Source organism: Papaver somniferum, unplaced genomic scaffold (assembly GCF_003573695.1).
Source record: "Papaver somniferum cultivar HN1 unplaced genomic scaffold, ASM357369v1 unplaced-scaffold_158, whole genome shotgun sequence".
NCBI classification, from domain to species: Eukaryota; Viridiplantae; Streptophyta; class Magnoliopsida; order Ranunculales; family Papaveraceae; genus Papaver; species Papaver somniferum.
The window spans coordinates 1,015,817-1,023,386 of NW_020625264.1; positions in this window are offsets into that span (position 1 = coordinate 1,015,817).

Genomic DNA, 7,570 nt, shown 5'->3' on the forward strand with positions numbered 1-7,570 from the left:
AGGTCTTATTTTTCCTCCACGTATTCACTTGGTCGGGCGGAAAAATCGCAGGCGGTCACTATCCTTTCAAGTAATGACCCATTGATCTTGCCTTATCATCTCTTGTATTTTTGCCTCTGCAGGATGTTTTTCACGCGACAATGCGACGGGCCTAGATACTCCCGTGAGTAGAAGCCCAATGACATTTTCGTCTTTGACACAATTCAGATCCCTAATGGAGGGTGTCGTCCCTATATTCCCCTGAAGGCCCCTCAAGGAAGCTTATCCCTATCGGGTTTGGGTGGGATCTTCCCATCCAGTGATGCGATAATTAGTTGTGTTCGTGGCCTCTTATACCTCCGCCGATATGGCTTATTGTTACGAGACCGCACCCTAAGTGAGGTTTCTTGAGGACCAAGTGTATCATAGTCGGGACTTGCCAAGAACGGCTAGGTATGCTCCAGACGCCCCAAGCATCTTGACTCAATCGTGTACCCCGGTGCCCTGATTGAGTTTCTATAGTCCTTAGGAGGGACCTTCTCACCTTAGTCTTTCGACTGAGGCGCATCTGCTGGATGGGATTTCATTTCACCCCAAAGCTTCATGACCCAGGTTCCAGGGTCGGTGTAGCTTTCGCCTGAGCCATGCTAACTAAGTTTTCCCCAACTATGACGCGTGTTAGGTCTTATGATTGCCTCTTGCTTTTACGCGAACTAGGGTGCACGCCACAATTGGATGCCTAGCCTCCCTAGTTAGAGGTTTTACTTTTGTTGCCTTCTGTTGAGGTCTTATTATAAGGTCTTATTTTTTCTTTTCTTTTTTATTCGTATTTCTGTTTCCCTTCTTCTTCGCTTTTCTTTGTGTTTTTTGTCATTTTCTTTCGTTGTTGTAGAAATGATGTTTACGCGTTCCAATTGTAGTGTGCGGTATTTTGCACCCACACCTTTAGTGTCTTTCTCTGATTCACACCAACTCATACAGTCCCGTAACCAATCACCAAATTTAAGGGAACCCAATACATCCCTGACCTTGACCCTGAGATTTTCCTGTGGTAAAGAACTTGCTACATTTGCTTTAACGTTATTTAATTTAGGGATATTTTGACTTTGAGTTACACAAAAGTGACCAAAATTGTATTTGGATTACCAAGCAATTTTAATTTGAGTTTGGATCACATGATTGTCATTGACCTGCGCTAATAGTTACAAAAGTCAGTTAAGTACTGAAATGACCAACTAAATTATATTTTACATAGTATTTACGAACTTTACCACTGTCTCTGTTAACTAAACCAAAACTAGTTTTCCCTAAAAGCTAAAAGATAGAAGTCAACTCATCATAAACTTCTCTGTTTTTCCTTCTTAGATTTTGATCTTCCTAGAAACTAAATGTAATGAGTGTTTTATTTTGGCATTTAAAATAAATTTATTTATATAATGGTCCGATTACGGTCGTGTGACCGAAACTCTAATTAAAATAACATAATTTTTTCATAATAACATAATTTTTCCGGTGGATATAAGTCTTCTTTTGGCGAACCATATTAGATATTATATTCTTAGACCAGTTGACGATTGTGAAAAGACCGTCACTGACTTTTCACAGTTTCCCGAACATCCTGACCGTCGGTGATTGATATTGATAATTTAAATTTAATGATCACCAAAATAAAATTTTCTCAAATTGCAGAAATTACATGTGACCACAAACACGATACACAAGCCGAACTTAGAACAATGGAAGTAAGTCCAAGAATCATAAAATGTGACAATTGTAAAAGCTATTAGTTACAACTTAATCAAGAAAATCCATTATTTACCGCAAAAACACACAAAAACAACTTAATCAATAATAAATAACACCTCAATTTAATTCACGAATTAAACAACAACATCAAATCAAGAAACCTTACAATTCCTAAATTAATACTACCTTAAGCAAGGCTACGGGGAGATTTTTTACGCATTAGGACTTTAAAAAAGGTGAAATCAGTGGTCCCTCCCAAAGTAATGATGACGTACATGATCCCATTTGGAATATTGACTGATAAATTGGACTCATGTTGACAGGTTAGCAACCACCGGTGGAAAACAGCAATTCCGTGACCGTCAGGACACGTCATATATACGAGTTAAACGATCTGTTTTAGGGTTTTCTGAATGGGTCGTTTATAAAGCGTTTTTTAATTGCACCACCCTTATTGCGTGGGTCTCTGAACAGAGACCATTTCTTACAGTAACTAAATGCTAACCCACGATGTTGGTCGTAGATTTGAATTATAATATAAAAAAATACAGATTCAGATCAGCTGAAATTCTGAATGGATGAATCTAAATTAATCTTACTGGCATTTTAGTCAACAGTCAAGTCAAGTTAAGTCAAACTACAGTCAAGTCAAATTAATGTCAAACTGAAATTCAAATGCAACCTCAAATTTAATTGAAATGCAAATGCAACTCAAATTTAACTGATATTCAAGTGCAAGTTCAAATTTAACTGAAATTTATAATCAAATTGAGAATTTTAACTCATTCATTTTATCCATTGGGTGTAAAACTACGCAAAAAAGATGAAATACTGAGGTCAGAGTATACATGTCCAAGATAGCTAAGTTTTGACAACAACATGCTAAACTAATAGACAACTGATAAAAAAAACAAAATGATAATTCAGCTCCTCCTATGACGATGAACTTAATTAGCCAATACTTCACAAATGATATCAAGCAGAGCATCCATGTGTTGTGTCCTTGGCTCACATGCGACTTCCTGCAAAGCAAATCAACAACAATACAATGACTTTGTTCAGTTCATAATACACGGTAGAACAAAATAAGTTACTATATATAGGTCATGTACAACAGTGTGAGGTAATTTGACCAACATTCTAGCAATGGGTAGTAGCTGAAAGCACATGTGTGAGGTAATTTGACATATAGGTCATGTAGATAACAATTGGATCATTAATTGCAGGGATCAAACCATAATCATTTCCATTCTACCAGACTAATCAAGACCACAACTATAATTCACATCACCTGAACAACTTATACAATCCAAGCAAAACTCATTGTAATATACAATCATAAACTCAGCTTACTTTCCAATCCACCCATAGCTGCAATCTCAATTTCTCTGAACTACTACCACCAGATTCAACAACCTCATCATTTCCATACATACAAATTCTCTGTGATTCAACCATAACTCTAAATTACAAACATAACCATAACCTAATCTAGGTCATGTGTGAGGTAAGATTCAACATGCTATTTGACCCAAATAAGTACCTAATAGTCAAGGTTCTGACTATACAATGCCTTTAAGATGCACATGAAAACTCAGAATCAGAGGTTCAAGGTTTGTTGTCAACTCACATGTGCGCAGGGGAGCTACATGATTCCCACCAGTTATATTATAAGGTGTTGGGAAAGTTCGTCCATGTACGTGTATCCCCATTTCTCGTTCCCTTGGAAAGATAACCAATTGTAGAAAATGAAATTAAAACTAAAGTAAAACATCTAACATAACAAATATGGAATCTACTAGAAGAGACATGTAAGAAGAAATATAATGAAACCTTACCTGAGCTTCTCCACTCCAATACTCATCATCTCCAAAAGTTGTCAAAATTGACGGAGCTTCATTCTCATTTGCAGTAAAGCCCCTATCATTAGTTCCAAGCACCTACGAATAAGTAAACAAAAACATTTATCTAGCTAATAACTGACAAGTTTCTTTTTTTTTTTTCAAACTGCAATATGAATCCCTGAGTTCTGAAAAATACACAAGTCCTAGTTAGCTAATAAGAAAACACTTTCCCTAGTGCCAATGTTGCAATAAATAGATTATACAGAAAACAAGATCAGCAGGGACCAGTATCCAGCATCAATTTGTGCTATAGCTTCATCAAATTCTTGTTAATTTAGCAAGGAAGTGTGCCCTGCATACCAAATAAATAAACAACCTATAAAGCTAACCGCCAAACAAACAATATAACAGAATGGTGCAATGGGTGACAAATCTGCAGCAAGCAGAGGTTTCTTCGGCCCTCGAGCAGCAAACTCAATTCATGACATCAATGGTAAACATTCAAGTCTGGATCCTTATAGGTAACAGACCACTCTAGTCTATAGTATAATTTTATACCAATCTCACACTAGTGGAAAATGGGTGTTTAGCAACCCACTTCAGAGACCCTCATTGACCGTAGTCATCCCGTTGACCAAACATAGCTGTCTCTGATATAATAAAAAAACGCAAAAAATCTGGGAGCTCAATAAACAGTCTCTGAATAAAAAAAATTATTTACCATCTTATCCCTCAGGGAACTACCGATTCCGCGACCTCTGATCATAGTCTGGGGATTGAAACTAATTGATCTAACGGCTGGGATTAAGATACCTATCTCTTTATTGAAACCATAAAAAGGTTATCCATTACTTTCTATTCTCTCCTCGCATCCCTTCACTATTTTTCTCTGGTTTCTCCGCCTTCAACTCACCGCTTCCATCACCACCACAGGCAATAGATCAGCATCCTCCACTTCCATCACCACCACAAACATACCTACTGCTTCATCTTCTCGATTGATTTTTGTATGCTCAAAATCAACGAAACACACAAAAACCCTTAAAAACAAATCTGTATAGATTCTCACTTCACAAATTGAAACTCACTGTTAGAAATCAAAGCTTTATCTGAACTAAAACCCATGTATCAAAAGAAATCAAGAGGAAGCTTTCTAACCCTAAATTTATAGTTGTTTTGTTCTTGAAATCCAGGCTAATATCAATTGCTCTTGAAATCATCAGGGTAATGTCAATCTTGTTCTTCTTTCATAAATCAAACCCTAATTTCATAAAGGTAACCTGTAGATTTCAAATTATGTATATATTTGGAATAAAATTAGGGATTTGATTTGGGGGGTTTGTTAGGGTTTCATTAAATTGTGGTTGTAGAATTTTTATTAATTTTTTTTCCGAATTGGTATCGAAATTCTTGGATTGGGTTTGAGTTTCTACATACGAAACCGTTTAATTAGGGTTTAATTTTTTTTTTTTTTGTAACTGTATCAGGTAAAGGTTGCGATTTGAGTCATTGATCGAGATTAAGATGGATGGCTGGATCGGGAAGAAACAACTTCGTTATTATCGAGGGACAAAATTTCAGATCTCTCCATGTACATCTTCTTTCGGTCTTCTTCTCCACTTCACTACACACCACCATATCCGCGATTCACCGCCTCCATCAATCACCACCAACAACAACCTCTTCTCCTTTAAGTATCTTTTCATTACCGAAGAAGCAAAAGATTGGTTTTCTTATTCATCTTCTCCTCTTTTTCTATCAAGTAAAGGTTGTTTCTCTCACAAATACTGGAGCAGTGTAACTTTTAAGGTATAGTTTCAGTGTTAAATCGTTATTTTGTATAGATCTCTGTTTTTCAATATGATTTTATACTGAATTTTCCTATAATTGATAGTTATATTTTTTTTTATGAGTTAGGGTTTTATACTTTAATTGAAGAATTGAGATAGTGGGGTGATTGGGTTTTGGTTATTTTTCTAATTTCATGGATTCACCAACAGGAAAAAGAAGTATGAACTGATGTACCAACAATACGGTAATTTAATGGTTTGTTTTAGGATTACTTCTAGTTCTCTACTTCTGTTTTTGATTTAAATCTCTTGATTTTGTTTTCATTTTTGGGTTTGTTTTATGAAAATATAACCCTAGGTTTTCTATTTGGGGTTTTTTGAATTTGATTTTGTACACATCTATGTTTCAGATGGAGGCTGGATTCTTAATGGTTTTTTTTTAAAAAGAGGGTCAGAAGATGAACTGGTGAAGAAATAATTGCTTTCTTAAGGCATTCTTTATCTAATTGATGTGGAGATTTATCTCTTTGGTCATGCAGGGACAGGGTAATACTAGTTTGGGTTTTTGCGATTAACAGAATGCAATAGAGGAGTCAAATTGGTGGTGGATTCTGATATTATTGTTGATGTTGCTCTTAAGGTTTTGCGGTGCTGATATTAATATTGTACTTGTAGTGCACGATGTACATTGAGGTGGCCTCTACACAATTATGATCAAAGGATTATTCATATTTTTTTTGTATTGTACAACGTAGTGAGATTGTGAAACTGGCAAAAAGATTTAATTCGTGTTGATTTTCAGGAACTATGTAGTAGCTCGTGAAGGAGCTCTGCTTGGATTTGAGTGTCTTTAGGAGAAGCTTGGAAGATTGTTTGAACTGTATGTAAAAGTTTCACATGGCAAATGCAAATATTCTTGTTGTACTGCAAGTTTGTCCTTATATCTTAATTTTTTATCTGTTTGTTTGTATAGGTTTAGGTACATCATTCAAATGTTGCCGCTGCTGTTAGTATCTTTCTCGGATCGAGTTTTAACTGTGCGTGAAGCTTCTGTATGTGCTTCTCATGCAAATATGTCAACTTATCTAGTGGTAAGGGAGTGAAACATGTTCTTCCTTCGCTCCTTAAGGTAAATTTATGAAAATTCTAGTGTCTATTATATTCTACCGTTGTCGGGATTGCTCTACTGCATGGTTGTGATTATATCTTACCTTATCTATCTAGGCTTTAAAATAGGCCTGTAATCAGCATCGCTGAATGCAGCTTATTCTAAATGAAGTCTCATAGGTTGTCTGCTTACCGTGCTGCATGGGATTAATTTCTCTATAAACATTTTGATTATGTTATGTTCTCAGGGTCTAGAGGATAAAGCCTGGAGAACAAAGCAAAGTAGTTTGCAACTACTAGAGGCAATGGCTTACTGCATTCCGTAACAGTTGTCTCAGTGCCTCCATTGGATTGTACCCAAGCTTATAGAGGTCTATCAATCACCTTTTTTGTTGTCTTCCTATTCAGAATGGATGGAGGGTTGATCCTTTCTTTCTAGACGAGTAGTGATATTCTATGGGATTTTGCTTATATGAGGGGCCTTCTTTTTTCCTAGATTGTTCATTTTTCTAATCTTCCATTTATTTGCAGGTTTTAGATGCCCTTGGAAAAGAGTACCTTGAGCACTTATTATCAAATATTATTCGTAATTGTTCTCATCAGAGGGCATCTGTTCGTGATGGATATTTGACTCTTTTTAAGGTACCACTTTTCTTAATAACTAATAATAAAATAGTACATTGCATGTTTCTGTTAGTCAATCAAAGTTTGTGCTTCCTTTTTATTTATCATGTGGGTCCTCTAGAAAATTTGGTCTAGAATTTCTATCGTGTCCTTGTCCTGTAGTGGCATTTTCTAATTATTGCATGATTGTTATAGAATAAGCTTGGGGTTTGGTATACCAAAGCAGCAAACTTCGTACACTCGGTATATCCATTGCCTGGTGTAAGTGTGTTGAGCCTCATGTGCCTCCTGATGCCTGGACAATTGCATGTCATTTCTGCCTCTCGCATTGTCTATTGTTGTTAATATAGGTTCACAGATCTCTTGTTATGTATGTATTTAATAGAAGGGAAGGCCTTCGGTATAATAGCCATCCATATCTCTGATTCTTTAATATGTGCATTGTAACTCAAGCATATTGTGCATGTAGTTTGTTGAATA